Genomic DNA, 16,890 nt, shown 5'->3' on the forward strand with positions numbered 1-16,890 from the left:
TCTTAAACCTTTGTCCTGTAACCTCTTAAGTACTTCCCTTATTCTTTTGTTTACTTGTTCCTGGTTTTCCCCTGCAATTAAGATGTCATCAAAGTATGGGATGGCCCCATTTACCCCTGACAATAGGCGTTCCATAATGCTCTGGAATATTCCTGGGGCTATGCTTACCCCAAACTGTAACCTCGTGCATTTGAAAGCCCCCCTGTGCGTTACAATTGTTTGAGCGTTTGCTGTTTGTTCATCGACCGGAAGTTGCTGGTAAGCTTGCGCCAGGTCGATCTTTGCGAACCTTTTTCCCTCCCCCAGGGAGTGTAGCAGTTGTTGCACAACCGGGATGGGGTAGGGGTGGTGTTGGAGTGCCTTGTTTAGGGTCGATTTGTAATCAGCGCAAACTCTTAAAGAGCCATCTGGCTTCAGAGGGGTAACTATGGGAGTTTCCCATGGCCCCTGTTCCACAGGGACCAAAATACCTTGGCTAATGAGTTTGTCCAGCTGTATGTCTAGTTTGGGGAGGAGCGGCAGGGGGACCCTGCGAGGTTTTAGTCTGATCGGTGGGACCTTGGGGTCAATAGAGAAAGATATAGGGGGCCCCTTATACAATCCCAGTGTGGGGCTGAACACTTCAGGGAACTCTTTCACAAAGTTAGGCATATCATAACAGTTTACATTACACACACCCGAAATCTCGATCCCCAGTGGTTCCATCCATGCTAAACCCAGAAGAGAGTGCTTGGCCCCTGTTACAATAAGCATGGGAAGGGTACATTTAACATTCTTGAATGCGATAGGTACATTTGCTGTTCCCAAGACCGAGATTACTCCCCCCTGAAAGTCTCTAATCACCAAAGAGGTTTGATTTAGGTCAGCCTTAGATACATTAGGCATATACAGTTTAAATTTTTCCCAGGGCATGATGGTATATCTAGAGCCCGTATCCAGCTCCATTGAGCAAGGTTGGTTATTGAGTAACAGTGATATAACAATTTTAGCCCCTTTTTTGGTTGCCGTGTTATTCACGGAAAATTGAGAGTTACCTCTATAGTAGTCGCGGTTAGCGGTTGAGTAGTTCCTTTGACCCGCGTTGCGGAATGGTCTCCTTTCTCGCGCTTGGGGGGTCTGGTTTTGAGGTCGCTGGTATTGCGGTGTGGCAAATGTTTCCTCTGGCGCTGTTGCTCTGCATGCGATGGCGATGTGGCCTCTCCGGTTGCAACGGCGGCATGTAGCGTCTCGGAAGGGGCATCGATGGCGCTGGTGATTTCCCCGGCAGCCCGCGCAGGGGGCTGGGTGAGTAGCTCTCAGGTGTCTCGGCTGGTCTTGCACCAGGAGGCAGTTGTCTCCGCTGGGAATTTGTTGGCTGTTGTCTGTTTCCACGGCGCTGGGAGACGCGGAGTCGATTTTTGCAATGAGTTCTCGCCTTCCGTGCTCTTTCAATTCTCTCGCCGCTGCGTCGGCTGCTTCTGCGGTTTGCGCCAGTTTAATCACGGTTTGTAGGCTCGGCTCTTCTTCGATGAGGAGTTTATTTCTCACCGTGCTGCTTTTCATGCCGAAAACCAAGGCGTCGGTGAGGCGAGCTTCCGGGTCTTTAAACTTGCATTGAGCAAGTACCGTTCGAAGCCGCGTTGTAAACTGGCTGATCGACTCGGTTTCCCTCTGAGCCATCATGTGGAATTGATGCCGAAAAACCATGGCTGGTTTGGTCGGCTTGAAATGGCTCGCCAGTTTTTGTTGTAGGACGTCCCACGCTGTGGCTCTTGCTTGTTCCGGTTCGGTGAGAGTTTGGGCAAGTCTACGGATTTCTGCGCCGCAGTAGTTAAGGAAAATAGCCCGTCTGCGATCGGCTTCGGCGTCCTGCATTCCCGCCGCCTCGAGGAAGATCTCGAAGGTGGCCATGTACTCGTCCCATGTCGATTTCTCGGGATCGAAGAGTTCCGGAGCCTGGCCGATCTGGATTTTGTCCATGTTGCACGCGAAGTTTCTTCCGTCCGTTCGTCGCCAGTGAAGTAGACCCAGAGACAGGGCTTTGAGCAATCGGTACTTTTATTCAGCTCAGAGAACAAGTGACAGCTCAGCAAGGTAAAGTGACAATTCAGCGAGTACCGACTGACTCTGCCTGGAGAAACCGCTCCTTTTATATATTTGCGGTTCCCGCCAAAGCTAGAGCCGGCCGCGTCTGAGCCAATCAGGAGCGACTTCCTGCTTGGGCTCAGACAGCGCTGAAAGAGGAACAAACTATTTACAGAGTTACAAGGTAGCCATTTCAGGATACAACACAGGTAGTTCCTCAAGTTACGGCAGTTTTTTTAGTGATGGGTCCAAAGACAGGCTACAAAAATGATGGAAGGTCTTAAGCATAAAACTTACCAGGAAAAACTTAATGAACTCAATCTGTATAGCCTGGAGGACAGAAGGGAAAGGAGTGACATGAGCGAAACATTAAAATATGTTAAAGGGTTAAGTAAGCTTCAGAAGAGAAGTGTTTTCAATAGGAAAGTGAACACAAGAACAAGGGGGCATAATAGAATAGAATAGAATTTTATTGGCCAAGTGTGATTGGACACACAAGGAATTTGTCTTGGTCCATATGCTCTCAGCGTACATAAAATAAAATATACATTTTCAAGAATCATGTGGTACAACACTTAATGATTGTCATAGGGGTCAAATAAGCAACGAAGAAGCAATATTAATAAAAATCTTAGGATATGAGCAACAAGTTACAGTCATACAGACCTAAGTGAATAGAATAGAGATAGAAATAGAAGTAGAAATAGAAATAATAGAAATAGAAATAGAATTTTATTGGCCAAGTGTGATTGGACACACAAGGAATTTGTCTTGGTGCATATGCTCTCAGCGTACATAAAAGAAAAAGATACATTTGTCAAGAATCATGAGGTACAACACTTAATGATTATCAAAGGGGTCAAATAAGCAATGAAGAAACAATATTAATAAAAATCTTACGATACAAGCAACAAGTTACAGTCATACAGACCTAAGTGAATAGAATAGAGATAGAAATAGAAATAATAGAAATAATAGAAATAGAATAGAATTTTATTGGCCAAGTGTGATTGGACACACAAGGAATTTGTCTTGGTGCATATGCTCTCAGCGTACATAAAAGAAAAGATACATTTGTCAAGAATCATGAGGTACAACAATTAATGATTGTCATAGGGGTCAAATAAGCAATGAGGAAACAATATTAATAAAAATGTTAAGGATACAAGCAACAAGTTACAGTCATACATTCGTAAGTGGGAGGAAATGGGTGATAGGAATGATGAGAAAAAACTAGTAGAAATAGAAGTGCAGACTTAGTAAATAGTTTGGCAGTGTTGAGGGGTGGCATTTGGGAAAAAAACATTATTGTGTCTAGTTGTCTTGATGTGCAGTGCTCTGTAGCGACATTTTGAGGTAGGAGCTGAGACGGTTTATGTCCAGGATGTGCTAAGTCAGTAAATATTTTCACGGCCCTCTTTTTGACTTGTGCAGTATACAGGTCCTCAATGGAAGTCAGGTTGGCAGGTTGGCACTTCGTTTAGTTTCAAAGTCGCAACAACACTGAAAAAAAGGAACAGGACGAGGTTGTTTTTTTCAGAGTTACCACCTTTGTAATATCCCCGTGATCATGTATTAAGATGCTTGGCAACTGACTTATTTATGACCAGGGGTCATTTTTGAGACCTTCTTGACAAGTGAAGTCAATGGGGAAGCCCGATTCGCTTAACCGAGTAACTAACTTATCAACTGCTGTGATTTCCTTAACTGGGGCAAGAGAGATCATAAAATGGGACAAAAATTTTGGGTTCAATTGTGGTTATCAGTTGAGGACTGTAAGTTGAGAATGTGTACTATATCACATTCATAATCTCCAGGCAACCTTGTCTTTATCTGTGATGGATGAGGATGATGGGTGCTGAAATTCAGCACCTCTAGAATATCTAAAGCTTCTATAAAAAGGACATAGTGCTTCTGCTTTCCATTCACTGTGTGAAGTGCCCTTTAAAGGTTTTTTTACATTGTTAAACATAGACTTGCTTTCAGAAGGATTTTAGTAAATTGCTCATTTGTGCAGAAATCAAGTGTTAGGTGTTGCATGGTTTTCTGCTGGGCTGACCGGAAGAGTAGGGCACCATTTTAGCTTCTGCTTAAAGGACAGAATGAAGGAAGGTTTGGTTTGATTATTAATCCACAAGCAAAATGCATTATCTACAGGGGGAAAGGAACTTTTTGTTGTCTTTTAAATATTACAGTATTCATTAATCCCTGAAAATGTGGCAACTTGTGAAGAATTATGGGACAGTTCATCCAGAAACAAACCTGTTTATTAGGTTAGAAACCAGGAGACAATGAGTTCTGGTTCCACCTTAAGCATGAAAACTGGCTGGTTTTTAGTTTGGGCCAGTTACTTTTCTCTCAGCCCTAGGAAGGAGGCAGTGGCAAAGCACTTCTGTAAAACCTTGCTTTTTAAAAAAAACCCAACCCTGCAAGGATTTACCCAGGCAGTCTCCAAGAATCTGACACAATTGAATAGAAGAAAAACATCCAAAAATATTTAAAAACAATCTCAGTCCATAACATTTGGAAATACTGCTGTAAAGAATTGCAACTCAAGCTTAACTTCCTAATAGAAAGCCACTGGGATTCACACATAATGCCAAGCCATGTGTTTACTGAATGTACCATACATGGATAGATTGACACAACATGCTAGCTAGGCCGTAATGGCTCACTTTTCATAACCCAGTGAGACAAACCAAGCAAACCACTTTGTTATTTAAGTACTGTATGTGAATGTGTACACTGTGTGTACACAGTATGTACGCAAACCACATTGTGATTTGTATATTAATGAACACTGTATGTGGATGAATATGCTGATGAGCATCATCAACCCTCTCACCAACATACATGGGTTGGTTTTTTAAAGTGATTCAAATTACAAAATTACAATTAATTTAGGAACAAGCAGTGATTTGAATTCTACAACCTCTGAGAACAAAATGATGAACCTGACATTCCTATTTACAGGAGAGTCAGACCTGTAAAAACATGAAGAGCTGTGGCTTTATTCTTTTGATGCTTCTTTTAAAATAAATAATATTTTATCAAACTACATATCCCGCACTAACTCAATCTCAGTAATTAATGTACCTCAGGGAGAGGAGGAAAAAAGTAGACTGTGCCAAATAAGTTTTTTTTCTTTTGCACCTTCTTTCATCCATATGTGAAAACTGCCAACATCCTTTTCTTTAGTGCAGTTATTAAAGACATAGTAGTATCTCACTCTTTTGAACATAGATAAGGAGAAGCAAACATGTAGAGACAGCATCATATATGATGCCATGATGTATCTTTCCACCAGGAATACATAGAAGTCACAGCAATTCCCAAGTCTTTTAAAAAATAATTTTTGTCATCATCCATCTTTTTATCTCTTGTACATAATTTTCTCCAAATGCATGCACAATTAGCAAATAGCACTTGGACTTATATTCCACTTCATAGTACTTTACAGGTCTCGCTAAGCAGTTTAAGCATATTGCCTCCAACAATCTGGGTCCTCATTTTACCAACCTCGGAAGGACAGGAGGCTGAGACAAACTTGAGCTGGTAAGAATCGAACTGCCAAAGTGCTGGCTGTCTGCAGTCAGCAGAATTAGCCTGCAATAATGCATTCTAACCACTGCACCGCCATGGGCCATGGCTCTTAAGAATTCTTCATTAGTCCTCTTTCTAAATAATGAAGTTTAAGCATATATTTATATTAGGGGATCTTTCATTCTTCTATATTTGGAAACTTTAGAGCCTCTGTTCTGAATAGTTTTTTCTTTTTTTTGTTTGGATGACCTGCCAGCCCATTCTATTGTAATAGGTCCAACAAAGGAAAATAACAGAGGTTGGTAACAGTACAAAGTTTATGAAAATTCTCCTACTAACAAAGTTCCTTTTGCCCCTCCTTTAGAACCCTGAAGCACAATGAGGAGTAAAGCATTAAAAATAAAGCATAAAGAGGAAAGCAACTGTTCTTTCCCAACCCAGTTAAGCAAACAGCTGTCAAGTATATCCACTCATTTCAGAAATAGAAAATATAAGAAGCGCTTGTAATGGTTGCTGGGGCCTCTTCTAATATTTAAACAGTGGGTCTTTAAATGCTGTGCATTGTGAAAGGAGGGCATCTTTCAGCCAGCATGAAATAATGCACAAGAAGTGCTAGCATTTGTCTGTCTGGAGAGCCCCTGATAATGAATTTTTCCTTAATCTTATTTTGTGTTGGGTTTCTGAGCAAACATGGATCGCTATACTGTACTCTGTTTGTGCATGTGTTACTTAAAGAGTGAATATATATATATGTTATCATATATGTAGATGTTGTATCTTGAAATGGCTACCTTGTAATTCCTGTAAATAGTTTGTTCCGTCTTCCAGCGCTGTCTGAGCCGAAGCAGGAAGTCGCTCCTGATTGGCTCAGACGCGGCTGGCTCTTGCTTTGGCGGGAGCCGCAAATGTATAAAAGAAGCGGCTTTTCCAAGCAGAGTCAGTCGGTACTCGCTGAATAGTCACTTGCCTTGCTGAGCTGTCACTTGTTCTCTGAGCTGAATAAAAAGTACCGATTTGTTTGAACCCTGTCTCTGGGTCTACTTCACTGGCGACGAACGGACGGAAGAAACATCGCGTGCAACATGAGCAAAGTCCAGATCGGCCAGGCTCCGGAACTCTTCGACCCCGAAAAAACGTCCTGGGACGAATACATGACTACCTTCGAGATCTTCCTCGAGGCGGCAGGGATACAGGACGCCGAAGCCGATCGCAGACGGGCTATCTTTCTGAATTACTGCGGCCCAGAAATCCGTGGCCTTGCCCAGACTCTCACCGACCCGCAGCCAGCAAGAACCGTAGCTTGGGACGTCCTACAAGACAAGCTAGCGAGCCATTTCAAACCGACCAAACCAGCCATGGTTTTTCGGCATCAGTTTTCCATGATGGCTCAGAAGGAAACTGAATCAATCAACCAGTTTACAACGCGACTTCGGACAGTACTTGCTCAATGCAAGTTTAAAGACCCGGAAGCTCGCCTCACCGATGCCTTGGTTTTCGGCATGAGAAGCGCCACGGTGAGAAACAAACTCCTCACCGAAGAAGATCCGACTCTACAAACCGTGATTAAACTAGCGCAAACCGCAGAAGCCGCCGACGCAGCAGCTAGAGAATTAAAAGAACACGGAAGGCGAGAACTCATCGCCAAGATTGACTCCGCGTCTCCCCGCACCGTGGAATCAGACGACCTCAGCCAACCAGCTCACAACGGGGACAACTGTTTCCTGGTACAAGACCAGCCGAGACACCACAGAGCTACTCACCCAGCCCCCTGCGCGGGCTGCCGGGGGAACCACCAGCGCCATCGATGCCCCTTCAGAGACGCCACATGCCGCCGCTGCAACCGTCGAGGCCACATCGCCATCGCATGCAGAGCAACGGCACCAGAGGAGACATTTGCCACACCGCAGCACCAACGACCACAAAACCAGACGCCCCAACCGCGAGAAAATCGACCGTTCCGCTATTCGGGTCAAAGGAACTACTCAACCGCTAACCGCGACTACTCTAGAGGTAACACCCAATTTTCCGTGAATAACACGGCAACAAAAAAAGGGGCCAAAATTGTTATCTCACTGTTACTAAATAACCAACCATGCTCGATGGAGCTTGATACTGGGTCTAGGTATACCATTATGCCTTGGGAGAAGTTTAAACTGTATATGCCTAATCTGTCTAAATCTGATCTAAAACAAACCTCTTTAGTGATCAGAGATTTTCAAGGGGGGGTAATCTCGGTCCTGGGAACAGCAAATGTACCTATTGTATTCAAGAATGTCAAATGTACCCTACCCATGCTTATTGTAACGGGGGCTAAGCACTCTCTCTTGGGGTTGGCTTGGATGGAACCTTTGGGGATTGAAATTTCGGGTGTGTGTAATGTAAACTGTGATAATATGCCTAACTTTGTGCAAGAGTTCCCCGAAGTGTTCAGCCCCACCTTAGGATCGTATAAGGGGCCCCCTATATCATTTTCTATTGACCCCAAGGTCCCACCAGTCAGGCTAAAACCTCGCAGGGTCCCCCTTCCGCTTCTCCCCAAACTAGACCTGCAGCTTGATAAACTTATAAGCCAAGGTATTTTGGTCCCTGTGGAACAAGGGCCATGGGAAACTCCCATAGTTACGCCTCTGAAGCCAGATGGTTCCTTAAGGGTTTGCGCTGACTATAAATCTACCCTTAATAAGGCCCTCCAACATCACCCCTACCCCATCCCGGTGGTACAACAACTCCTACACTCCCTGGGGGAAGGGAAAAGGTTTGCAAAAATCGACCTCGCGCAGGCTTACCAGCAGCTTCCGGTCGATGAACAAACAGCAAACGCACAAACAATCGTAATGCACAGGGGGGCTTTCAAATGCACGAGATTACAGTTTGGGGTGAGCATAGCCCCAGGGATATTTCAGAGCATTATGGAACGCCTATTGTCAGGGGTTAATGGGGCCATCCCATATTTTGATGACATCTTAATTGCAGGGGAAAACCAGGAACAAGTAAACAAAAGAATAAGGGAAGTACTTAGGAGGTTACAAGACAAAGGCTTAAGAATCAAGCCTGACAAATGTGTCTGGGGAACCAACAGTATAGAATTCCTAGGATATAAAGTAGACAAAGAAGGTATCCACCCCACAACAGAGAAGCTGAGAGCCATTAGGGAAGCCCCAGAGCCACGAGATAAGAATGAGCTGCAGGCATTTTTAGGCCTCCTTAATTTTTATTCCGTTTTTTTAAAGCAGAAGGCAACAGTAGCAGAGCCTCTACATCGTTTACTCCAGAAGGAAACCCGCTGGACCTGGGGGGAAACTGAACGTGAAGCTTTTTTCCAAATAAAGCAATTACTAACTTCTAAAAGTGTGGTAGTCCAATATAGTGCTTCACTACCCATTAGGCTTACGTGCGACGCTTCACCGTACGGCATAGGAGGAGTCCTAGCTCACGTTCTGCCCAATAAGACAGAGGCCCCAATAGCATTTTTTTCAAGAACTATGACCAGCACAGAGAGGAATTATAGCCAGTTAGACAAAGAGGCTCTAGCTTTAGTGGCAGGGGTAAAGAAATTTCACAATTACATTTTTGGAAGAAGTTTTGAATTAGTCACTGACCACAAGCCTTTACTAGGTCTGCTAGCCCCCAACAAGCCCACTCCACCTTTTATGTCTCTAAGACTGATCAGATGGGCTCTTTTCCTCTCAGGGTACCAGTATGATCTCACCCACAAGGGGGGGAAGGAAATCAATCACGCAGACGGCCTCAGCAGGTGCCCCATAACAGACTTAGTGGAGGACCCTGCTCCTTCCACAGATGTACTAATGATAGAACTGGAGGATAACCCACTAACCACGGCCAAAGAGGTAGCTGCACACACGCAGCAAGATCAAATCCTTAAACAAGTGGTAAACTGTGTACTTAAGGGATGGCAAAATGATTCTGTGAAACCTGAATTGTGTGACTTCAAAACCAAAAGACTTGAATTATCTTATGTAAAGGGTTGTCTGCTGTGGGGAGATAGAGTGATCATCCCCAAAAGCCTAAGGGAAAAGGTACTCAAAATGTTACATGTGGGCCATCCTGGGATTGTCAGGATGAAGAGCCTAGCAAGAGGGCATTTATGGTGGCCAGGTCTGGATGCTGATATTGAGAGCTGGGTATCAAAGTGTGACCCATGCCAAGAGTCACGGCCTAATCCCCCCGAAACAACGCCGGCTGAGTGGGAGCAGCCTGCTGGGCCTTGGTCCAGAATCCACATTGACTTTGCTGGTCCAGTGGGGTCCCAGTATTTCTTGATAGTGGTTGATGCGTTCTCCAAATGGGTGGAAATAATAGCAATGAACAACATAACCACAAGTGCCACCATCAAGGTATTGAGTAGACTGTTTGCCACCCACGGTTGCCCAGATATCTTAGTGTCTGACAATGGGCCACAACTAACAGCCAGGCAATTCGAATTGTTCCTAGATGGCCTAGGGGTCAGGCATGCCCTCATCTCGCCTTACTCGCCTTGGGCTAATGGCTTGGCAGAACGTTACGTTCGTGTGGCAAAGGAGGCATTGCGCAGGTCAGGCCCTGGGGATGTACAACAAAACTTGGACCAATTCTTACTCACCCAACACATCACCCCTAACTCGCACACACATGTAAGCCCTGCAGAGCTATTAATGGGAAGAAAATTAAGGTCACCACTAGATAGGTTGAACCCAAGATTCTGTATTAACAATAACCAAATGTGTGTAAAACCTGAAAGAGAAATGTATTTGGGACAAAATGTATATGTAAAAAGTTTTGATGGAAGTGTAAACTGGATGAAAGGAATTGTTGTTAAGCAAAATGCACCAAAGACTTATATAGTAAAACTAGAGGATGGTCGTATGTGGAAACGACACATAGACCACATTCGTAAGCGAACAGAAAATCAATTGCCACAACCCGCTGACATGGACTCTCCCCCGTCAACAGACTTTTACACACTGCCCGAATTAAGAGACACGCAAAGGAACTTATCGGGCCAGGGAGAGCCATCCAGCTACGCCGAGCCATCCTCCTCCTCCGAAGCCTTCGTTGGGCCCGCCAGGCCAAGTCCGCCGCACCGGGAGAACAGCGGCGAGCCATCCTCCACAGTCAGTGTCGAAGGAGAAATTGAACTGCGCAGGTCAGAGCGAGCTTCAAGGAGACCCCACCGATTGGACGACTTTGTCACGTGGCTTTAGTGATGGATGTGTCCAACTATGAGGGGAGGGGTGTTGTATCTTGAAATGGCTACCTTGTAATTCCTGTAAATAGTTTGTTCCATCTTCCAGCGCTGTCTGAGCCGAAGCAGGAAGTTGCTCCTGATTGGCTCAGACGCGGCTGGCTCTTGCTTTGGCGGGAGCCGCAAATGTATAAAAGAAGCGGCTTTTCCAAGCAGAGTCAGTCAGTACTCGCTGAATAGTCACTTGCCTTGCTGAGCTGTCACTTGTTCTCTGAGCTGAATAAAAAGTACCGATTTGTTTGAACCCTGTCTCTGGGTCTACTTCAGTAGACATACATACTTTAAGTAGCTAAATATATGTGTGTATATTGTGTGTGTGTGTGTGTATATATATATATACAGTATATATATATATTTAGCTGCTTAAAGATCTATATATATATATATATATGTTAAATGTTTATAGCTGGAATTTTAAAATTAAGGGAGACCAGGATAGATCTATTTCGGCCTTATTAGGCCTCATCAGCTGGCCACACCCATTCTTTTACTGGGATTCGATCTGGGAAGCTTCTGCATTGTAAAGCAGAGAGCTAGCAATTAGACCCATCCGATCTGAATCCATCCAGCTTTGTACCAGGGAGGGGTATATGTTTTTTCTTATGTCGGATGACCCTGGTATATTTTTAAGGAACGTCACAGCTCCTTTTTTTTGCCTATAGGCCCAGCCTAGGGCCACTGCAAGGCAGTAATATATTTATAGCCGACAAACTATATTTTGTATGTGTTAAATGTTTATAGCTGGAATTTTAAAATTAAGGGAGACCAGGATAGATCTATTTCGGCCTTATTAGGCCTCATCAGCTGGCCACACCCATTCTTTTACTGGGATTCGATCTGGGAAGCTTCTGCATTGTAAAGCAGAGAGCTAGCAATTAGACCCATCCGATCTGAATCCATCCAGCTTTGTACCAGGGAGGCCTATAGGCAAAAAAAAGGAGCTGTGACGTTCCTTAAAAATATACCAGGGTCATCCGACATAAGAAAAAACATATACCCCTCCCTGGTACAAAGCTGGATGGATTCAGATCGGATGGGTCTAATTGCTAGCTCTCTGCTTTACAATGCAGAAGCTTCCCAGATCGAATCCCAGTAAAAGAATGGGTGTGGCCAGCTGATGAGGCCTAATAAGGCCGAAATAGATCTATCCTGGTCTCCCTTAATTTTAAAATTCCAGCTATAAACATTTAACACATACAAAATATAGTTTGTCGGCTATAAATATATTACTGCCTTGCAGTGGCCCTAGGCTGGGCCTATAGGCAAAAAAAAGGAGCTGTGACGTTCCTTAAAAATATACCAGGGTCATCCGACATAAGAAAAAATATATATATATATATATATATATACTCTGTGTTTGTGTATATTCACTCTTTAAGCAGATATAGGGGCACGCACAATATATGGATCCTTGTTTCTGTCTGTCTGTCTGACAGACAAACAGACAGACAGAAACAAGGATCCATATACTGTACGTGCCCCTATATCTGCTTAAATAGTGAATACACTGTCTGTCTGTCTGTCTGTCTGTCTGTCTGTCTGTCTGCGTCTGTCTGTCTGTCTGTCTGTCTGTCTGTCTGTCTGTCTGTCTGTCTATCTATCTATCTATCTATCTATCTATCTATCTATCTATCTATCTATCTATCTTCACTCTTTAAGCAGCTGTAACCCAGTGTTTAAAACTCTGTTTAAAACATATAAGAGGAGGCCAGGTGTACCTTTCATGACTAGGTGGCAACTTGTAGAAAAATAACCAGCTGTTGTATGGCAACTGTATTGTGTATATCAATTAATTGTTTGAAGTTGCATGCATTCCCCCATGATAGCCAGCAAGGTTGCTATTGACTTTGTCTAACCTGATGCCCTTCAGCTGTGTTGGTAATACAATTCCTATAAATCCTAGGTGGTAAAAGTGATTTCAGACTTCAGGATGTATTTTGCAATGTTCCCCATGTCCTGGAGGTATGCTTTGCCTGCTCAAGAAGCAGCAATGATTTGACTGCCAAAATATGAACCCTTTTTTTTTTTCAAAACTACAAACCTTTCGGTTTACTTATCCTTTAAAACACAGGTCTCCAACCTGTGGACTGTGGACCACTGGTGGTTGCAAGAAAATTTTGGTAGTCTCTGGAGAAATCTGGGCCCCTGGGCCAGATATGGCCAAGAGCAATTAATCCAATCCAGGAAGAGGAAAGGAAAAAAAGAAGGGGGGAGGGAAGGGAGGGGAGGGGTGGGGAAGTGTGGGACTACAGTTACAGCTCTGGAATATGGGACTGACTTTCTCAGCAATATCAGCAAGCCATCGTCAAATAAGCTTCAATTATTTTGTAATAATTAAACTACCTTTAATAATTTTGTTACAGTTAAGCAACCTTTAAAGATTTTGTTATGATTAAATAAGCATTTATAATTTGTTATGTTAAATAGGTGCATTTCATATTAATAAAATGAAAGTTCTCTGATCATTATTTTACAATGTATTTATCTTTAAAAAAATCATATTAGTGGTCTGCAGGACTTAAAATTATAAATTTGGTGGTTCACAGGATTTAAAAGTATGACCTTGGCGGTCCCCGAGGTCCAAAAAGTTGGGGAGTCCCAAGAACAATATGTTGAAATGTCTGAACATTGGATGTAGGCTGGCTCTATCTTACCCTCCTACAGCAGCTTTTTGTTGTCTCTTGTGAAGTCTCTGAGCCTTCATCTCTGGGGAAGCTCCAGGAATTACTTCACTGCAAGTTGCTTGATAAAACAAGCAGTTTCAGAATTGGGAAGATTTTCCTGCTTATATAGCAGGATAGCCTTTAATTGCACCCGTGAGAACAGCTAGCAGGAAAATGGATGGAAAACTTCCTGTTTGCACTCTCTGGAAAGTTTCATGTCAGTATTTGATATATGGCTTAGTCATCAGGGAAAAAAGGTAAATTTAATATCAGTTCACCAGCCCTTCATTGAAAAATAGTCTAAATTGGCTGCTGAAGATTTGATTTGATTTAATTTAATTTAATGCAATATGTAGAGATTCCAGAGGATAGACATGGAACGGCACATATTTTCTTCTCATTGGGAACATTTTTGGCTTAAACCTCTGATAGTGAACCTATGGCACAAGTGGCACGTGGAACCATAGCCAAAAGCACACGAGGCGTTGCCCTATATCAGCTCTAGCACACATGCGCACAGTGGCCAGCTGATTTTTGGCCTTCCGGAGAAGGGGCATGTTGCATTATAGGTACTGGCACGCATGTGTGCGATAGTGCATGCACGCTGCCATTTTTGGCACACAACAACAAAATTTGCCATCACTGGCTTAAACAGATGTTTGCAATTCGGCCATTGCGAGACACTATCTAAGGGTTACCGGGTGGATCAAAACTCTGTGTTTAAAGTTCTACTGTGCCACAGGAACTCTCGTTTTCTGCGTTTTGCTGAGGCGGTTGCCATTAACCATTTGAAACACACACACACACCGAAACGGCTTTATGTCAATCTACATCTTCCATGGATGTAAGGCTTGCCATTGGTTGCTTTCCTGAATGTTTTTAAAAAAATATTTTTATTGCAATTTCCCAATTAAAAACAAAAACAATAAAACAAACAAACAATACAACATCCAAAAAAATACATATCAGGTATAATTCCATTAGTACAGCTTTATGCCATCGTAGTTTCCTTCTGATTTCCACATTTTCCTATTTCTGGCTATTGTTATATACTCAAACATTTTTTCTCTCTTTTTTTCCCTATTCAATATATACACGCTATTAACTATTATCCCATAATTCCGTACTTATTCATATTTATATACACTATATACATTATGTTACAGTCATTTGAGTTTAAGGTTACTGTATATCTCTTTCTTCACATTTCCTCTTTCTTCACACATACTTCATTCTTATTTAAATTTACACATTAATTTTTATTTTCTTCTCAAGCCAATCATACCATCTATCCCACATTTTATAATACCCTGTTTCCTCTCTCTGTCTCTCTGTCTCTCTGTCTCTGTCTCTGTCTCTGTCTCTCTCGTAGTTCCATGGTTAATTTGCTTGTTTCAGCACATTCTAGTATCTTTTTCACAATCAACGCATGGCGGGTGAAGTAGACCCAGAGACAGGGTTCAAACAAATCGGTACTTTTTATTCAGCTCAGAGAACAAGTGACAGCTCAGCAAGGCAAGTGACAATTCAGCGAGTACCGACTGACTCTGCTTGGAGAAACCGCTTCTTTTATACATTTGCGGCTCCCACCAAAGCAAGAGCCAGCCGCGTCTGAGCCAATCAGGAGCGACTTCCTGCTTCAGCTCAGACAGCGCTGGAAGACGGAACAAACTATCTACAGGAAATACAAGGTAGCCATTTCAAGATACAACACCCCTCCCCTCATAGTTGGACACATCCATCACGAAAGCCACGTGACAAAGTCGTCCAATCGGTGGGGTCTCCGTGAAGCTCGCGCTGACCTGCGCAGTTCAATTTCTCCTTCGACATTGACTGTGGAGGACGGCTCGCCGCTGTTCTCCCGGTGCGGTGGACTTGGCCTGGCGGGCCCAACAAAAGCTTTGGAGGAGGAGGATGGCTCGGCGTCGCTGGATGGCTCTCCCTGGCCCGATAAGTCCATTTGCGTGTCTCTTAATTCGGGCAATGTGTTAAAGTCTGTTGAAGGGGGAGAGTCCATGTCAGCGGGTTTTGGCAACTGATTTTCTGTTCGTTTTCGAATATGGTCTATGTGTCGTTTCCACAAACGACCATCCTCTAGTTTTACTATATAAGTCTTTGGTGCATTTTGCTTAACAACAATTCCTTTCATCCAGTTTACATTTCCATCAAAACTTTTTACATACACATTTTGTCCCAAATACATTTCTCTTTCAGGTTTTACACACATTTGATTGTTATTACTACAGAATCTTGGGTTCAACCTATCTAGTGGTGACCTTAATTTTCTTCCCATTAGTAACTCTGCGGGGCTTACATGTGTGTGCGAGTTAGGGGTGATGTGTTGGGTGAGTAAGAATTGGTCCAAATTTTCTTGTACATCCCCAGGGCCTGACCTGCGCAATGCCTCCTTTGCCACACGAACGTAACGTTCTGCCAAGCCATTAGCCCAAGGCGAGTAAGGCGAGATGAGGGCATGCCTGACCCCTAGGCCATCTAGGAACAATTCAAATTGCCTGGCTGTTAGCTGTGGCCCATTGTCAGACACTAAGATATCTGGGCAACCATGGGTGGCAAACAGTCTACTCAATACCTTGATGGTGGCACTTGTGGTTATGTTGTTCATTGCTATTATTTCCACCCATTTGGAGAACGCATCAACCACTATTAAGAAATACTGGGACCCCACTGGACCAGCAAAGTCAATGTGGATTCTTGACCAAGGCCCAGCAGGCTGTTCCCATTCAGCCGGAGTTGTTTTGGGGGGATTAGGCCGTGACTCTTGGCATGGTTCGCACTTCGATACCCAGCTCTCAATATCAGCATCCAGACCTGGCCACCATAAATGCCTTCTTGCTAGGCTCTTCATCCTGACAATCCCAGGATGGCCCACATGTAACATTTTGAGTACCTTTACCCTTAGGCTTTTGGGGATGATCACTCTATCTCCCCACAGCAGACAACCCTTTACATAAGATAACTCAAGTCTTTTGGTTTTGAAGTCACCCAATTCAGGTTTCACAGAATCATTTTGCCATCCCTTAAGTACACAGTTTACCACTTGTTTAAGGATTTGATCTTGCTGCGTGTGTGCAGCTACCTCTTTGGCCGTGGTTAGTGGGTTATCCTCGAGTTCTATCATTAGTACATCTGTGGAAGGAGCAGGGTCCTCCACTAAGTCTGTTATGGGGCACCTGCTGAGGCCATCTGCGTGATTGATTTCCTTCCCCCCCTTGTGGGTGAGATCATACTGGTACCCTGAGAGGAAAAGAGCCCATCTGATCAGTCTTGGAGACATAAAAGGCAGAGTGGGCTTATTGGGGGCTAGCAGACCTAGTAAGGGCTTGTGGTCCGTAACTAATTCAAAACTTCTTCCAAAAA

Source organism: Erythrolamprus reginae, chromosome 5, assembly GCF_031021105.1.
Source record: "Erythrolamprus reginae isolate rEryReg1 chromosome 5, rEryReg1.hap1, whole genome shotgun sequence".
Lineage (NCBI taxonomy): Eukaryota > Metazoa > Chordata > Lepidosauria > Squamata > Dipsadidae > Erythrolamprus > Erythrolamprus reginae.